Here is an 18,004-nt window from a genome sequence, read left to right on the forward strand (position 1 = left end):
GGGCGGGAAGGCCCCAACGGCTAGACGGAAGAGGCTTCAGGGCCGCCTCGGAATGGTCCAAGCATCGGACGCGCTTGGGGCGACTACCAGTGACAACCCCTCATCCCGCGATGCGTCCGATACGAAGATGGTTCCAAGGCGGCCGAGGAGCCTCACCGCATAGCAATCGGGGTGCGAGGTGGGGGATGCGGCGAGATGGCCCCAACGGCTAGACGGAAGAGGCCACAGGGCCGCGTCGGAATAGTCCAAGCATCGGACGCGCTTGGGGCGACTACCAGTGACAACCCCTTATCCCGCGATGCGTCCGATACGAAGATAGTTCCAAGGCGGCCGAGGAGCCTCACCGCATAGCAATCCGGGTGCGAGGTGGGGGATGCGGCGAGATGGCCCCAACGGCTAGACGGAAGAGGCTGCAGGGCCGCCTCGGAATAGTCCAAGCATCGGACGCGCTTGGGGCGACTACCAGTGACAACCCCTTATCCCGCGATGCTTCCGATACGAAGACAGTTCCAAGGCGGCCGAGGAGCCTCACCGCATAGCAATGGGGGTGCGAGGTGAGGGATGCGGCGAGATGGCCCCAACGGCTAGACGGAAGAGGCCACAGGGCCGCCTCGGAATAGTCCAAGCATCGGACGCGCTTGGGGCGACTACCAGTGACAACCCCTTATCCCGCGATGCATCCGATACGAAGATAGTTCCCAGGCGGCCGAGGAGCCTCACCGCATAGCAATCGGGGTGCGAGGCGAGGGATGCGGCGAGATGGCCCCAAAGGGTAGACGGAAGAGGCTGCGGGGCCGCCTCGGAATAGTCCAAGCATCGAACGCGCTTGGGGCGACTACCACTGCCAACCCCTTATCCCGCGATGCGTCCGATACACAGATAGTTCCGAGGCGGCCGAGGAGCTGGGGGATGCGGCGAGATGGCCCCAACGGCTAGACGGAAGAGGCTGCAGGGCCGCCTCGGAATAGTCCAAGCATCGGACGCGCTTGGGGCGACTACCAGTGACAACCCCTTATCCCGCGATGCGTCCGATACACAGATAGTTCCGAGGCGGCCAAGGAGCCTCACCGCATAGCAATCGTGGTGCGAGGTGGGGGATGCAGCGAGATGGCCCCAACGGCTAGACGGAAGAGGCTGCAGGGCCGCCTCGGAATGGTCCAAGCATCGGACGCGCTTGGGGCGACTACCACTGCCAACCCCTTATCCCGCGATGCGTCCGATACACAGATAGTTCCAAGGCGGCCGAGGAGCCTCACCGAATAGCAATCGGGGTGCGAGGCGAGGGATGCGGCGAGAAAGCCCCAACGGCTAGAGGGAAGAGGCTTCAGGTCCGCCTCGGAATGGTCCAAGCATCGGACGCGCTTGGGGCGACTACCAGTGACAACCCCTTATCCCGCGACGCGTCCGATACACAGATAGTTCCAAGGCGGCCGAGGAGCCTCACCGCATAGCAATCGGGGTGCGAGGCGAGGGATGCGGCGAGAAGGACCCAACGGCTAGACGGAAGAGGCTTCAGGGCCGCCTCGGAATGGTCCAAGCATCGGACGCGCTTGGGGCGACTACCAGTGACAACCCCTTATCCCGCGACGCGTCCGATACACAGATAGTTCCAAGGCGGCCGAGGAGCCTCACCGCATAGCAATCGGGGTGCGAGGCGAGGGATGCGGCGAGAAGGACCCAACGGCTAGACGGAAGAGGCTTCAGGTCCGCCTCGGAATGGTCCAAGCATCGGACGCGCTTGGGGCGACTACCAGTGACAACCCCTTATCCCGCGACGCGTCCGATACACAGATAGTTCCAAGGCGGCCGAGGAGCCTCACCGCATAGCAATCGGGGTGCGAGGCGAGGGATGCGGCGAGAAGGACCCAACGGCTAGACGGAAGAGGCTTCAGGGCCGCCTCGGAATGGTCCAAGCATCGGACGCGCTTGGGGCGACTACCAGTGACAACCCCTTATCCCGCGATGCGTCCGATACACAGATAGTTCCAAGGCGGCCGAGGAGCCTCACCGCATAGCAATCGGGGTGCGAGGCGAGGGATGCGGCGAGAAGGACCCAACGGCTAGACGGAAGAGGCTTCAGGGCCGCCTCGGAATGGTCCAAGCATCGGACGCGCTTGGGGCGACTACCAGTGACAACCCCTTATCCCGCGACGCGTCCGATACACAGATAGTTCCAAGGCGGCCGAGGAGCCTCACCGCATAGCAATCGGGGTGCGAGGCGAGGGATGCGGCAAGAAGGACCCAACGGCTAGACGGAAGAGGCTTCAGGGCCGCCTCGGAATGGTCCAAGCATCGGACGCGCTTGGGGCGACTACCAGTGACAACCCCTTATCCCGCGACGCGTCCGATACACAGATAGTTCCAAGGCGGCCGAGGAGCCTCACCGCATAGCAATCGGGGTGCGAGGCGAGGGATGCGGCGAGAAGGACCCAACGGCTAGACGGAAGAGGCTTCAGGTCCGCCTCGGAATGGTCCAAGCATCGGACGCGCTTGGGGCGACTACCAGTGACAACCCCTTATCCCGCGACGCGTCCGATACACAGATAGTTCCAAGGCGGCCGAGGAGCCTCACCGCATAGCAATCGGGGTGCGAGGCGAGGGATGCGGCGAGAAGGACCCAACGGCTAGACGGAAGAGGCTTCAGGGCCGCCTCGGAATGGTCCAAGCATCGGACGCGCTTGGGGCGACTACCAGTGACAACCCCTTATCCCGCGACGCGTCCGATACACAGATAGTTCCAAGGCGGCCGAGGAGCCTCACCGCATAGCAATCGGGGTGCGAGGCGAGGGATGCGGCGAGAAGGACCCAACGGCTAGACGGAAGAGGCTTCAGGGCCGCCTCGGAATGGTCCAAGCATCGGACGCGCTTGGGGCGACTACCAGTGACAACCCCTTATCCCGCGATGCGTCCGATACACAGATAGTTCCAAGGCGGCCGAGGAGCCTCACCGCATAGCAATCGGGGTGCGAGGCGAGGGATGCGGCGAGAAGGACCCAACGGCTAGACGGAAGAGGCTTCAGGGCCGCCTCGGAATGGTCCAAGCATCGGACGCGCTTGGGGCGACTACCAGTGACAACCCCTTATCCCGCGACGCGTCCGATACACAGATAGTTCCAAGGCGGCCGAGGAGCCTCACCGCATAGCAATCGGGGTGCGAGGCGAGGGATGCGGCGAGAAGGACCCAACGGCTAGACGGAAGAGGCTTCAGGGCCGCCTCGGAATGGTCCAAGCATCGGACGCGCTTGGGGCGACTACCAGTGACAACCCCTTATCCCGCGACGCGTCCGATACACAGATAGTTCCAAGGCGGCCGAGGAGCCTCACCGCATAGCAATCGGGGTGCGAGGCGAGGGATGCGGCGAGAAGGACCCAACGGCTAGACGAAAGAGGCTTCAGGGCCGCCTCGGAATGGTCCAAGCATCGGACGCGCTTGGGGCGACTACCAGTGACAACCCCTTATCCCGCGACGCGTCCGATACACAGATAGTTCCAAGGCGGCCGAGGAGCCTCACCGCATAGCAATCGGGGTGCGAGGCGAGGGATGCGGCGAGAAGGACCCAACGGCTAGACGGAAGAGGCTTCAGGGCCGCCTGGGAATGGTCCATGCATCGCACGCGCTTGGGGCGACTACCAGTGACAACCCCTTATCCCGCGACGCGTCCGATACATTGATAGTTCCAAGGCGGCCGAGGAGCCTCACCGCATAGCAATCGGGGTGCGAGGCGAGGGATGCGGCGAGAAGGACCCAACGGCTAGACGGAAGAGGCTTCAGGGCCGCCTCGGAATGGTCCAAGCATCGGACGCGCTTGGGGCGACTACCAGTGACAACCCCTTATCCCGCGACGCGTCCGATACACAGATAGTTCCAAGGCGGCCGAGGAGCCTCACCGCATAGCAATCGGGGTGCGAGTCGAGGGATGCGGCGAGAAGGACCCAACGGCTAGACGGAAGAGGCTTCAGGGCCGCCTCGGAATGGTCCAAGCATCGGACGCGCTTGGGGCGACTACCAGTGACAACCCCTTATCCCGCGATGCGTCTGATACACAGATAGTTCCAAGGCGGCCGAGGAGCCTCACCGCATAGCAATCGGGGTGCGAGGCAAGGGATGCGGCGAGAAGGACCCAACGGCTAGACGGAAGAGGCTTCAGGGCCGCCTCGGAATGGTCCAAGCATCGGACGCGCTTGGGGCGACTACCGTTGCCAACCCCTTATCCCGCGATGCGTCTGATACACAGATAGTTCCGAGGCGGCCGAGGAGCCTCACCGCATAGCAATCGGGTTGCGAGGCAGATTATTGGGAAGGGAACCCCCTGGGATGCGGCTCAAGCAGTGCCCAAAGGGACTGGAATGCGGAATCACATCGAGAGACCCAAATGCTATACGAGGGCTCAAATCGAATTATCGATTTGGCCACGACATGGACGCATCGGAACGACTACCTTTGCCGAACCACTCGCAATTGCATCCATACCGAAACCAATAGACATTTCCGTTAGAGCCCTCGCATAGCATTCGGGAATCTCGCATGCCCCTCTAAATCGACCAATGCTGGCGCTCAACGAAAATCCGAGCGCTACCACCGTTCGAGCGCCAGCATTGGTCGAGTTAGAGGGGCACGGGGGAGAATGCTCCAGTCAACACCTCCCCTATATAAGTTATTTGTCCGATTCTCGCACAACCGTAGTCTGCCTCGTCGAATCAAACAACGGTCCCAGATTCCGACTTCCGTTCCGTAGAGACCCAAAAGCTAGATGGAGGCTCGCAAGAAAGAGAGTCGGCGCATAGCAATCGGGTTTCTCGAACGTTTAGGGACCGAGCTCACTTGCGGATAGGGCAAAATCCGCCAAGCAACCCAAAAGCTAGACGGGGGCTCGAATCGAATCGCCTAGGCGGCCACAACAACGACGTGTTGGATCGACTACCAGTGCCAAACCATTCAGCAAGACTAGTCTGTGTCGAGGCCGGATAGAGATTCTCAGAGAGCGCCCGTATAGCATTTAGGAGACCTGCCGCGTCCCTCACACTCGACAAATGGTGGTGCACGTTTATAAATCCGAGCGATCCCAACCCTTTCAAGCACCAACATCGGTCGAGATAGAGGGGCACGGAGGGGGCTGCGTGAGACAACACAGTCCCCTATATAAGTTATTTGTCCGATTCTCACACATCCGAAGAATGGTCATCAAATCGGACAACAGCCCAAACTTCCGACTTCCGTCCCAGAAAGCCCAAGAGCTATCTAAAACGTTCATGGCCGGAACTCGATCGCGGCTATACCAGTCCGCCAAGCAACCCAAAAGCTAGACTGGAGCTCTAGTCGAATCACCTCTGTGGCCATTGCAAGGACGTGTTGGAGCGACTACCATTGCCGAACCATTCCGCAGGTCGAGTCCATACCAAGGCCGCATAGAGATTCACGATGAGCTCCTGCATAGCAATCAGGAGACTTGCCGTGTCCATCACAATCGATAAATCCTGGTGCAAGATTTTTGCATCCGAGCGCTCCAACCAGTCGAGCACCAGCATCAATCGACATAAACGGGCACGGGGGGAGGATGCTCGAGAACACTACCTCCCCTATATAAGTTATTTGTCCGATTCTCAAGCAGCCGAAGTCTGGTCATCGAATCGGGTCAAAGACCACAACTTCCGACTTTACCCACAATGCAAGTCATCGAATCGAACATCGGCCCCCGAGTCGGACTCCATGCGTATGTCAGGTCATCGGACCCAAATTCCGCCTTCCTGCGCATGGCGGGCCATCAATATCAACTCGGTCATCGGACCCAAACTCCGCCTTTCTGCGCATGGCACGCCTTCAAATCGGTCATCGGACCCAAATTCCGCCTTCCTGTGCATGGCGGGCCATCAACATCAACTCGGTCATCGGACCCAAATTCCGCCTTTCTGCGCATGGCACGCCATCAACTCGGTCATCGGACCCAAATTCCGCCTTCCTGCGCATGGCAGGTCATCGGACACAAATTCAGACCTCGCCAATATGCCTACGTATCGAATCGGTCATCGGACCCAACTTCCGACTTCATCCATACTGTAGGGTCTTTGAGGTTGGCGCGGTGCGCTCAACCCGGGGAGTCGACCCATCGAAGCATACACCTCCCCTATATAAGCTATTTGTCCGATTCCCACACCTGTGTAGTTTGCACCTCTGACCAGGACATCGACCCCAACTTCCGAACTCGACTGCAACGACGGCACCAGCGCCTTGGTGCGCACCTTGCGACGCACAGTCCCAACATTCGCCTTCCTGCACATGGCAGGTCATCGGACCCAAATTCCGACCTCGCGAGTATGCCTACATATCGAATCGGTCATCGGACACAACTTCCGACTTCATCCATACCGTAGGGTCTTTGAGGTTGGCGCGGTGCGCTCAACCCGGGGAGTCGACCCAACGAAGCATACACCTCCCCTATATAAGCTATTTGTCCGATTCCCACACCTGTGTAGTTTGCACCTCCGATCAGGACATCGACCCCAACTTCCGAACTCGCCTGCAACGACCGAACCAGCGCCTTGGTGCGCACCTTGCAACGCACAGTGCCAACATTCGCCTTCCTGCACATGGCAGGTCATCGGACCCAAATTCCGACCTCGCGAGTATGCCTACATATCGAATCGGTCATCGGACCCAACTTCCGACTTCATCCATACCGTAGGGTCTTTGAGGTTGGCGCGGTGCGCTCAACCCGGGGAGTCGACCCAACGAAGCATACACCTCCCCTATATAAGCTATTTGTCCGATTCCCACACCTGTGTAGCTTGCACCTCCGATCAGGACATCGACCCCAACTTCCGAACTCGACTAAAAAGACCGCACCAGCACCTTGGTGTGCACCTTGCAACGCACAGTGCCAACATTCGCCTTCCTGCACATGGCAGGTCATCGGACCCAAATTCCGACCTCATGAGCATACCTACTAATCGAATCGGTCATCGGACCCAACTTCCGACTTCATCCATACCGTAGGGTCTTTGAGGTTGGCGCGGTGCGCTCAACCTGGGGAGTCGACCCATCGAAGCATACACCTCCCCTATATAAGCTATTTGTCCGATTCCGACACCTGTGTAGTTTGCACCTCCGCTCAGGACATCGACCCCAACTTCCGAACTCGCCTGCAACGACCGAACCAGCGCCTTGGTGCGCACCAAAAGTGCGCACTTTTGGAGGGCACTTTTGTGCGCTCCAAAGGTGCGCACTTTTGGAGGGCACTTTTGTGCGCTCCAAAGGTGCGCACTTTTGGAGGGCACTTTTTGGAGGGCACTTTTGTGCGCTCCAAAGGTGCGCACTTTTGGAGGGCACTTTTTGGAGGGCACTTTTCTGCGCTCCAAAGGTGCGCACTTTTGGAGGGCACTTTTTGGAGGGCACTTTTCTGCGCTCCAAAGGTGCGCACTTTTGGAGGGCACTTTTTGGAGGGCACTTTTCTGCGCTCCAAAGGTGCGCACTTTTGGAGGGCACTTTTTGGAGGGCACTTTTCTGCGCTCCAAAGGTGCGCACTTTTGGAGGGCACTTTTGTGCACTCCAAAGGTGCACACTTTTGGAGGGCACTTTTTGGAGGGCACTTTTCTGCACTCCAAAGGTGCGCACTTTTGGAGGGCACTTTTTGGAGGGCACTTTTGTGCGCTCCAAAGGTGCGCACTTTTGGAGGGCACTTTTTGGAGGGCACTTTTGTGCGCTCCAAAGGTGCGCACTTTTGGAGGGCACTTTTGTGCACTCCAAAGGTGCGCACTTTTGGAGGGCACTTTTCCTGCGCTCCAAAGGTGCACACCTAGGTGAGCACCTTCGACCACACCTTGTAGCACACCAAACTCTGACTTTCGACTTCATCCGCAATGCAGGGTCTTTGAGGTTGGCGCAATGCGCACAACCAGGGGAGTCGACCCATCAAACCCAACACCTCCCCTATATAAGCTATTTGTCTGATTCTCATACATGCGTAGCCTGCAGGAGCAATTAGGACATCGACCCCAACTTTCGGCTTCTAAACGAAAACAAGGTCTTTGAGGTTGGTGTAATGCGAACAACTAGGGGAGTCAACCCATCAAACCCAACACCTCCCCTATATAAGCTATTTGTCTGATTCTCATACATGTGTAGTCTACAGGAGCAATTAGGACATCGACCCCAACTTTTGACTTCTTAACGAAAACAAGGTCTTTGAGGTTGACGTAATGCGCACAACCAGGGGAGTCGACCCATCAAACCCAACACCTCCCCTATATAAGCTATTTGTCCGATTCTCATACATGTGTAGCCTACAGGAGCCATTAGGACATTGACCCCAACTTTTGACTTCTTAACGAAAACAAGGTCTTTGAGGTTGGCGTAATGCGCACAACCAAGGGAGTTGACCCATCAAACCCAACACCTCCCCTATATAAGCTATTTGTCTGATTCTCATACATGTGTAGCCTGCAACAACGATTAGGACATCCACCCCAACTTCTGAATTCGTCTGCGTTGACCGCACCAAAGGTGCACGCCTTGGTGCTCACCAAAATCCGACTTCCGACTTCTTCTGCTATGCGGGGTCTTTGAGGTTGGCGCAGTGCGCACAACCAGGGGAGTCAACCCACCGAATGCAACACCTCCCCTATATAAGCTATTTGTCTGATTCTCATACATGCGTAGACTGCAGCAATGATTAGGACATCCACCCCAACTTTTGACTTCTTAAACAAGACAGGGTCTTTGAAGTTGGTGCAGTGCACACAACCAGGGGAGTCGACCCATCAAACGCAACACCTCCCCTATATAAAGCTATTTGTCCGATTCTCATACGTGTAGTCTGCAGCAGCGATTAGGACATCGACCCCAACTTCCGAATTCGTTTGCATTGACCGCACCAAAGGTGCACGCCTTGGTGTGCACCTTGGAGTGCACTTTGGTGCTCACCTCGGTGCACACTTTGGTGTGCACCTCGGTGTGCACCAAAGGTGCGCACCTTGGAGCGCACCAAAGGTGTACACTTTGGAGCGCACCACATAGGGTCTTTGAGAGGTTGGCGCAGTGCGCACACCAAGGTGGGTGTTGAGGTGCGTGCCGAGGTGGGTGGGTGCTAGGGTGCGCTCCATGGTGGGTGCCAGGGTGGGTGCGTGCTAGGGTGGATTCCAAAGAGGGTCATAGGGTGGGTGCCAAGGTGGGTTGGTGATATAGTGGGTTCAAAGGTGGGTACTAGGGTGGGTTCCAAGGTGGGTCACAAGTTGGGTGCCAGGATGCGTGGGTGTTAGGTTGGGTGCCAAGGTGGGCTCCTGCGTGGGTGGGTGCTAGGGTGGGTTTCAAGGTGGACGCGAGGGCGGGTGCCAAGGTGGGTAACAAGTTGGGTGTTAGGATGGGTGAGTGCTAGAGTGGGTGCCAAGGTGGGTGGGTGCTAAGGTGGATGCCAAGGTGGTTCACAGGGTGGGTGGGTTCTAGGGTGAGTTCCAAGGTGGGTCACAGGTTTAGTGCTAGGGTGCGTGTCAAGGCGGGTGTCGAGGTGCCTGGGTGCTAGGGTGTGGATGCCAATGTGGGTCATAGGGTGGGTACTAGGGTGGGCTGCAATGTGGGTGCCAAGGTGGGTAACATGCTCGGTTGGTTCTAAATTGGGTGTCAGGGTGGGTGTGCACCCACCTTGCCCGAGGTGGGTGCCAAGGTGCCAGTGTGGGTGGGTGCTAAGGTGGATGCCAAGGTGGGTGAGAAGGTGGGTGATAGGTTGAGTGGTAGGATGGGTGGGTGCCAAGATGGGTCACAGGGTGGGTGCAAGGGTGGGTAGGTGCTAGGGTTGGTGTCAGGGTGGGTGGGTGCTAGGTTGGGTTCCAAGGTGGGTGCGAGGGTGAGTGTCAAGGTGGGTCACAGGTTAGGTGCTAGGATGGGTGAGTGCTAGGGTGCAAAGGTGCCAGGGTGGGTGCTAGGATGGGTCGATGCTAGGGTGAGTGGCAAGGTGGGTCCACAAGTGTCAAGGTGGGTGCCGAGGTGGGTGCCAACTTGGGTTCCAAGGTGGGTGCCAAGTGGGCGACTGCTATGGTGGATGCCAAGGTGGGTCACGGGGTGGGTGCCAAGTTGCTAGGTTGTGTTCCAAGGTGGGTGCCAACGTGGCTGCTAGGGTGCGTGGGTTAAAGGGTGTGTCACAACGTGGGTGCCAGGATGGGTGCGCACCCACACTGGCCAAGACGGGTGCAAGGTTGGGTTCCAAGCCCGGTCACAGGCTGGGTGCTAGGATGGGTGGGTGCCAAGGTGGGCACCAGGGTGGGTGCACCCACCCTGGCCAAGGTGGGTCACGGGGTGGGTCCTAGGGTGGGTAACAGGGTGGGTACTAAGGTGCGTGCCAAGGTGGGTCATGGGGTGGGTGCCAAGGTGGGCACCAGGGTGGGTGTGCACCAACCCTAGCCAGGGTAGGTCACGGGGTGGTTGTCGGGGTGGGCGTCAAGGAGCCAAGGTGGGTGGCAAGTAGCCAAGTTGCGTGCCAAGGTGGGTGTCGGGGTGGGTGCCAAGGATCCAAGGTGGGTGCCAAGGAACCAAGGTGGGTGTCTGGGTGGGTGCCGAGGTGGGAGCCAGGGTGGGTCCCAAGGTGAGTGCAAAGGTGGGTGCCAGGGTCAAGGTGAGTGCCAATGTGGGTTCCAAGGTGCCAGGGTCAGGGTGAGTGCCAATGTGGGTTCAAAGGTGCTAAGTTGGGTGCGAGGTTGGGTGCGAGGGTGGGTGGGTGCCAAGGTGTGCTAGGTGGAAGCCCGGGTGGGTCGGCATCCCATGGGTGTCGAGTTGGGTGCCTGATGGGTGCTTCTTGTCAAGTTTTAGTCGTCGGGACTCATTTCGAGCCTTAGAGGTCGTTTCTTGTCCGGTTGCCCTGTCTTCGACCTGGGAACCCAATTTTGGTCCTCGGGTCCCATTTTTTTTTGTCTCGCATCCCACTTTTGGCCTGTGGCCTTTTCGGGGTCGATTCTCGTTTTGGGCATCAGAGCATGTTTCTTCTCCTAAAACCCAATATTTGTTTATTAAGTCTCGGAACACATTTTTGTTCTCGTGGACCCATCATGGGTCTTGGAACGCATTTGTGGTCCTTGGGTCCCATTTTGCATCCCGAAACTTGTGTTTTGGTGCTTGATCCCTATTTTGGGTGCCCACCTTGCACCAAGTGCGCACCCGGGGCAAACCGAGCGCCTTGGTGCACCGGGGCAAGATCGAGCGTGCACCCGAGGCGCCCCGAACATGCACCAAGGTGCACTCGGCCCACATGTGAGCGCAGGTCGTTGCGCCCGAGGTGGTGTGTGGGCACCGCGTTGCAGACGGGACACTGCACGCACACGACGCCCCGTCCAGGTGCACGCACGTAGGCCGGGCCGGGTGCACACCCGACGCCCTAGCAAGGTGCGCGCACCCGGGCAGGGCTCACACTTGGCGAACGGGGCGCACTTCGCGAGGGAGGGTGTGCACCTCGACGGGGGTGGGTGGCCGGGGTGGATTCGCACGTGGGTCGCGGTTTGCTAAGTACACACTGCGACAAGCTCATAACGGGTGCGATCATACCAGCGTTAGTGCACCGGATCCCATCAGAACTCCGCAGTTAAGCGCGCTTGGGCCGGAGTAGTACTAGGATGGGTGACCTCCCGGGAAGTCCCGGTGTTGCACCCTTTCTTAGTTTTTCGCCGGGCGTCGCAATGCTATTTGAATAAACCTTTTGCCCGTTTGCGTTCTCGTCGGGGCCGGGCCGGGCCGGGGTGCGCTGCCCGCACTACCGCGCGCGCGGGGGGCGACACCGAGCGCGCACCCGAGGCGCCCCGAGCACACAGGCCACGGTGCAACCCGGGCGTTGTGCGCGCACCCCGGTGCGCCCGAGGTGCTGCGCGCGCACCCAGGTGAAATCGGTGTGCACCTCGGCCAGTGCGCGCTCGGTCGAGTCGCGCACGTTGGCCAAGGTGCACGGTGATGTTTCTTACTCTAAGGTTCCGCACCAGACGCCCGGGACAGGTGAGCGAAGCTGGGCGGGGCCGGGTGCGCGGCCGGGGCAGGTGCACGCAGCTGGAGAGAGCTTTGGAGCACACCAGAGGTGCGCACCTTGGAGCACACTTCGGAGCGCACCAATGATGCGCTCCATTCAAAAGTTTCCTGAAAAGGCAAAAAAAGTTGAGATTATAGAATTTCCCACTTGAGAGATTGTAAAAAAAAAAAATTTAAAATGAAGGAAACGCGGGTGCCAAGGTGTGCGCGCCCGGGTGCGCAGCCCAGCCAAGGTGTGCGCACCAAGGCGCCCACCCTGGCGAAGGTGCACGCAAGGTGCGCACCCGAGGCAAACCGGACAATTAACCCAACTTTCGACTTCGCGCGCACCTGCGCACCTTGGAGCGCACTTCGGAGCGCTCCTTGTTGCGCACCAATCTTGGGCACCTCGGAGTGCACCATGGCGCCCACCAAGGTGCGCACCCGGGGCAAACCGAGCTCCGACTTCGTGCGCACCTTGGAGCGCACGAAAGGTGCGCACCATGGCGCCCACCAAGGTGCGCAGCCCAGCCAAGGCGTGCGCATCAAGGTGCGCACCCTGGCGAAGGTGCGCACCCGGGGCAAACCGAGCTCCGACTTCGTGCGCACCTTGGAGCGCACAAAGGGTGCGCAACCCAGCCAAGGTGTGCGCACCCCGGGCAAACCGAGCTCCGAATCGTGCGCACCTTGGAGCACACTTCGGAGCCCTCCTTGGTGCGCACCGATGTTGCGCACCTCGGAGCGCACCCGGGGAAAACAATGCAATTAACCCGACTTTCGACTTCGTGGGCACCTCGGAGCGCTCTCGGGTTCGCACCTCGGAGCACACCGAGGTGCGCACCTTTGATGCGCTGCCTTCACCAATTTCCAGAAAAGGCAAGAAAACATTGAGAAGGTGTGCGCACCGAGGTGCCCACCCTGGCGAAGGTGCACGCGAGGTGCGCACCCGGGGCAAACCGGGCTCCGACTTCGTGCACGCCATGCTGCGCACCTTGGAGGGCCATGGTGCGCACCTTGGAGCACACTTCGGAGCGCTCAATGGTGCCCAACCCAGCCAAGGTGCCCACCGCGGCGAAGGTGCACGCGAGGTGCGCACCCGGGGCAAACCGGGCTCCGACTTCGTGCACGCCGCACCTTGGAGCACACTTCGGAGCGCTCCTTGGTGCGCACCAGGGCGCGCAACCCAGCCGAGGTGCCCACCCCGGCGAAGGTGCACGCGGGGTGCGCACCCGAGGCAAACCGGGCTCCGACTTCGTGCACGCCATGGTGCCCACCGCGGCGAAGGTGCACGCGAGGTGCGCACCCGGGGCAAACCGGGCTCCGACTTCGTGCACGCCGCACCTTGGAGCACACTTCGGAGCGCTCCTTGGTGCGCACCAGGGCGCGCAACCCAGCCGAGGTGCCCACCCCGGCGAAGGTGCACGCGAGGTGCGCACCCGGGGCAAACCGGGCTCCGACTTCGTGCACGCCATGGTGCCCACCGCGGCGAAGGTGCACGCGAGGTGCGCACCCGGGGCAAACCGGGCTCCGACTTCGTGCACGCCGCACCTTGGAGCACACTTCGGAGCGCTCCTTGGTGCGCACCATGGTGCCCACCAGGGCGCGCAACCCCGCCGAAGGTGCACGCGAGGTGCGCACCCGGGGCAAACCGGGCTCCGACTTCGTGCACGCCGCACCTTGGAGCACACTTCGGAGCGCTCCTTGGTGCGCACCAGGGCGCGCAACCCCGCCGAAGGTGCACGCGAGGTGCGCACCCGGGGCAAACCGGGCTCCGACTTCGTGCACGCCATGGTGCGCACCAGGGTGCCCACCGCGGCGAAGGTGCGCACCCGGGGCAAACCGGGCTCCGACTTCGTGCACGCCGCACCTTGGAGCACACTTCGGAGCGCTCCTTGGTGCGCACCAGGGCGCGCAACCCAGCCGAGGTGCCCACCCCGGCGAAGGTGCACGCGAGGTGCGCACCCGGGGCAAACCGGGCTCCGACTTCGTGCACGCCATGGTGCCCACCGCGGCGAAGGTGCGCACCCGGGGCAAACCGGGCTAGGACTTCGTGCACGCCGCACCTTGGAGCACACTTCGGAGCGCTCCTTGGTGCGCACCATGGTGCCCACCAGGCCGCGCAACCCAGCCAAGGTGTGCGCACCAAGGTGCACGCGAGGTGCGCACCCGGGGCAAACCGGGGTCCGGCTTCGTGCACGCCGCACCTTGGAGCACACATCGGGGCGCTCCCGGGTTCGCACCGGCGTTGCGCACCGTGGTGGGCACCTCGGAGCGCACCGTGGTGGGCACCTCGGAGCACACCAAGGTGGGCAGCGAGGTGCGCACCTTTGATGCGATGCCTTCACTAATTTCCATAAAAGGCAAAAGAAAACGAGATTTTAAAATTTCCGTTTTGAAAGATAGTGAGAAAAAGGGAATGCTGGTGCCATCTTGAGCCCGCCCTGGTGCGCAGCCCAGCCAAGGTGTGCGCACCAAGGTGCCCACCCTGGCGAAGGTGCGCGCCCGGGCAATTAACCCAACTTCCAACTTCGCGCGCGCCAGGGTGGGAGCGCACCCAACAACCGGGCCTGGGAAGAGCCAATGCGAGAAACCCCACCAAACGCTCTGACAAAAAAAGAGGGGGCGCTCCAGTAACCCCGCTTCGGAGCGCACCCTGGGCAAACCCAGCCAGGGTGCCCACCCCGGCCAAGGTGCAGGCGAGGTGCGCACCCGGGGCAAACCGGGCTCCGACAACGTGCACGCCGCACCTTGGAGCACACTTCGTAGCGCTCCCGGGTGCGCACCTCAGAGCACACCAAGGTGGGCAGCGAGGTGCGCACCTTTGATGCGCTGCCTTCACTAATTTCCAGAAAAGGCAAAAAAAAGAGGAGATTTTAAAATTTCCGTTTTGAAAGATAGTGAAAAAAACGGAACGCGGGTGCCATCTTGAGCCCGCCCTGGTGCACAGCCCAGGTAAGGTGCCCACCCTGGCAAAGGTGCGCACCCGGGCAATTAACCCTACTTCCGACTTCGTGCGCGCCAGGGTGGCAACCGGGCCTGGGAAGAGCCAATGCGAGAAACCCCACCAAACGCTCCGACAAAAAAAGAGGCGGCGCTCCAATAACCCCGCTTCGGAGCGCAGCCGGGGCAAACCCAGCCAAGGTGCCCACCCCGACGAAGGTGCACGCGAGGTGCGCACCCGGGGCAAACCGGGCTCCGACAACGTGCACGTAGCACCTTGGAGCACACTTCGAAGCACTCCCGGGTGCCCACCGGCGTTGCGCACCGTGGTGGGCAGCGAGGTGCGCACCTTTGATGCGCTGCCTTCACTAATTTCCAGAAAAGGCAAAAAAAAATGAGATTTTAAAATTTCCGTTTTGAAAGATAGTGAAAAAAACGGAACGCGGGTGCCATCTTGAGCCCGCCCTGGTGCGCAGCCCAGGCAAGGCATGCGCACCAAGGTGCCCACCCGCGGTGCACGCCCGGGGCAAACCGGGCTCCGACTTCGTGCAGGCCGCACCTTGGAGCACACTTCGGAGCGCTCCTTGGTGCGCACCATGGTGCCCACCAGGGCGCACCCGGGGCAAACCGGGCTCCGACTTCGTGCACGCCGCACCTTGGAGCACACATCGGAGCGCTCCCAGGTTCGCACCAGCGTTGCGCACCTTTGATGCGCTGCCTTCACTAATTTCCAGAAAAGGCAAAAAAAAACGATATTTTAAAATTTCCGTTCTGAAAGATAGTGAAAAAAACGGAACGCGGGTGCCATCTTGAGCCCTTCCTGGTGCGCAGCCCAGGCAAGTTGTGCGCACCAAGGTGCCCACCCTGGCGGAGGTGCGCGCCCGGGGCAAACCGGGCTCCGACTTCGTGCACTGCATGGTGCCCACCAAGGCGCGCAACCCAGCCAAGGTGCCCACCGCAGCGAAGGTGCACGCGAGGTGCGCACCCGAGGTGCACACCCGGGGCAAACCGAGCTCCGACTTCGTGCACGCCGCACCTTGGAGCACACTTCAGAGCGCTCCTTGGTGCGCACCAGGGCGCGCAACCCAGCCAAGGTGCTCACCCCGGCGAAGGTGCACGCGAGGTGCGCACCCGGGGCAAGCCGGGCTCGGACTTCGTGCACGCCGCACCTTGGAGCACACATCGGAGCGCTCCCGGGTTCGCACCAGCATTGCGCACCTTTGATGCGCTGCCTTCACTAATTTCCAGAAAAGGCAAAAAAAAAAAAAAAACGAGATTTTAAAATTTCCGTTTTGAAAGATAGTGAAAAAAACGGAACGCGGGTGCCATCTTGAGCCCGCCCTGGTGTGCAGCCCAGGCAAGTTGTGCGCACCAAGGCACCCACCCTGGCCAAGGTGGGTCACGGGGTGGGTCCTAGGGTGGGTAACGGGGTGGGTACTAAGGTGCGTGCCAAGGTGGGTCATGGGGTGGGTGCCAAGGTGGGCACCAGGGTGGGTGTGCACCAACCCTAGCCAGGGTAGGTCACGGGGTGGTTGTCGGGGTGGGCGTCAAGGAGCCAAGGTGGGTGGCAAGTAGCCAAGTTGCGTGCCAAGGTGGGTGTCGGGGTGGGTGCCAAGGATCCAAGGTGGGTGCCAAGGAACCAAGGTGGGTGTCTGGGTGGGTGCCGAGGTGGGAGCCAGGGTGGGTCCCAAGGTGAGTGCAAAGGTGGGTGCCAGGGTCAAGGTGAGTGCCAATGTGGGTTCCAAGGTGCCAGGGTCAGGGTGAGTGCCAATGTGGGTTCAAAGGTGCTAAGTTGGGTGCGAGGTTGGGTGCGAGGGTGGGTGGGTGCCAAGGTGTGCTAGGTGGAAGCCCGGGTGGGTCGGCATCCCATGGGTGTCGAGTTGGGTGCCTGATGGGTGCTTCTTGTCAAGTTTTAGTCGTCGGGACTCATTTCGAGCCTTAGAGGTCGTTTCTTGTCCGGTTGCCCTGTCTTCGACCTGGGAACCCAATTTTGGTCCTCGGGTCCCATTTTTTTTTGTCTCGCATCCCACTTTTGGCCTGTGGCCTTTTCGGGGTCGATTCTCGTTTTGGGCATCAGAGCATGTTTCTTCTCCTAAAACCCAATATTTGTTTATTAAGTCTCGGAACACATTTTTGTTCTCGTGGACCCATCATGGGTCTTGGAACGCATTTGTGGTCCTTGGGTCCCATTTTGCATCCCGAAACTTGTGTTTTGGTGCTTGATCCCTATTTTGGGTGCCCACCTTGCACCAAGTGCGCACCCGGGGCAAACCGAGCGCCTTGGTGCACCGGGGCAAGATCGAGCGTGCACCCGAGGCGCCCCGAACATGCACCAAGGTGCACTCGGCCCACATGTGAGCGCAGGTCGTTGCGCCCGAGGTGGTGTGTGGGCACCGCGTTGCAGACGGGACACTGCACGCACACGACGCCCCGTCCAGGTGCACGCACGTAGGCCGGGCCGGGTGCACACCCGACGCCCTAGCAAGGTGCGCGCACCCGGGCAGGGCTCACACTTGGCGAACGGGGCGCACTTCGCGAGGGAGGGTGTGCACCTCGACGGGGGTGGGTGGCCGGGGTGGATTCGCACGTGGGTCGCGGTTTGCTAAGTACACACTGCGACAAGCTCATAACGGGTGCGATCATACCAGCGTTAGTGCACCGGATCCCATCAGAACTCCGCAGTTAAGCGCGCTTGGGCCGGAGTAGTACTGGGATGGGTGACCTCCCGGGAAGTCCCGGTGTTGCACCCTTTTTTAGTTTTTCGCCGGGCGTCGCAATGCTATTTGAATAAACCTTTTGCCCGTTTGCGTTCTCGTCGGGGCCGGGCCGGGCCGGGGTGCGCTGCCCGCACTACCGCGCGCGCGGGGGCGACACCGAGCGCGCACCCGAGGCGCCCCGAGCACACAGGCCACGGTGCAACCCGGGCGTTGTGCGCGCACCCCGGTGCGCCCGAGGTGCTGCGCGCGCACCCAGGTGAAATCGGTGTGCACCTCGGCCAGTGCGCGCTCGGTCGAGTCGCGCACGTTGGCCAAGGTGCACGGTGATGTTTCTTACTCTAAGGTTCCGCACCAGACGCCCGGGACAGGTGAGCGA

The 18,004-nt window shown here is 60.5% G+C and overlaps 2 non-coding genes across 2 annotated transcripts; both read left to right on the forward strand.

Annotated features, from left to right (window-relative positions):
* Window positions 1–11,507: 11,507 nt before the first annotated feature.
* LOC131869205 (5S ribosomal RNA) lies at window positions 11,508–11,626 on the forward strand. Its single transcript, XR_009367598.1, has one exon. It is a non-coding gene; the product is annotated as a 5S ribosomal RNA (ribosomal RNA).
* Window positions 11,627–17,542: 5,916 nt separating this feature from the next.
* Window positions 17,543–17,661, forward strand: LOC131869209 (5S ribosomal RNA). Its single transcript, XR_009367602.1, has one exon. It is a non-coding gene; the product is annotated as a 5S ribosomal RNA (ribosomal RNA).
* Window positions 17,662–18,004: the final 343 nt, after the last annotated feature.

The sequence above is a fragment of the Cryptomeria japonica genome, unplaced genomic scaffold (genome assembly GCF_030272615.1).
Source record: "Cryptomeria japonica unplaced genomic scaffold, Sugi_1.0 HiC_scaffold_238, whole genome shotgun sequence".
Classification (NCBI taxonomy): domain Eukaryota; kingdom Viridiplantae; phylum Streptophyta; class Pinopsida; order Cupressales; family Cupressaceae; genus Cryptomeria; species Cryptomeria japonica.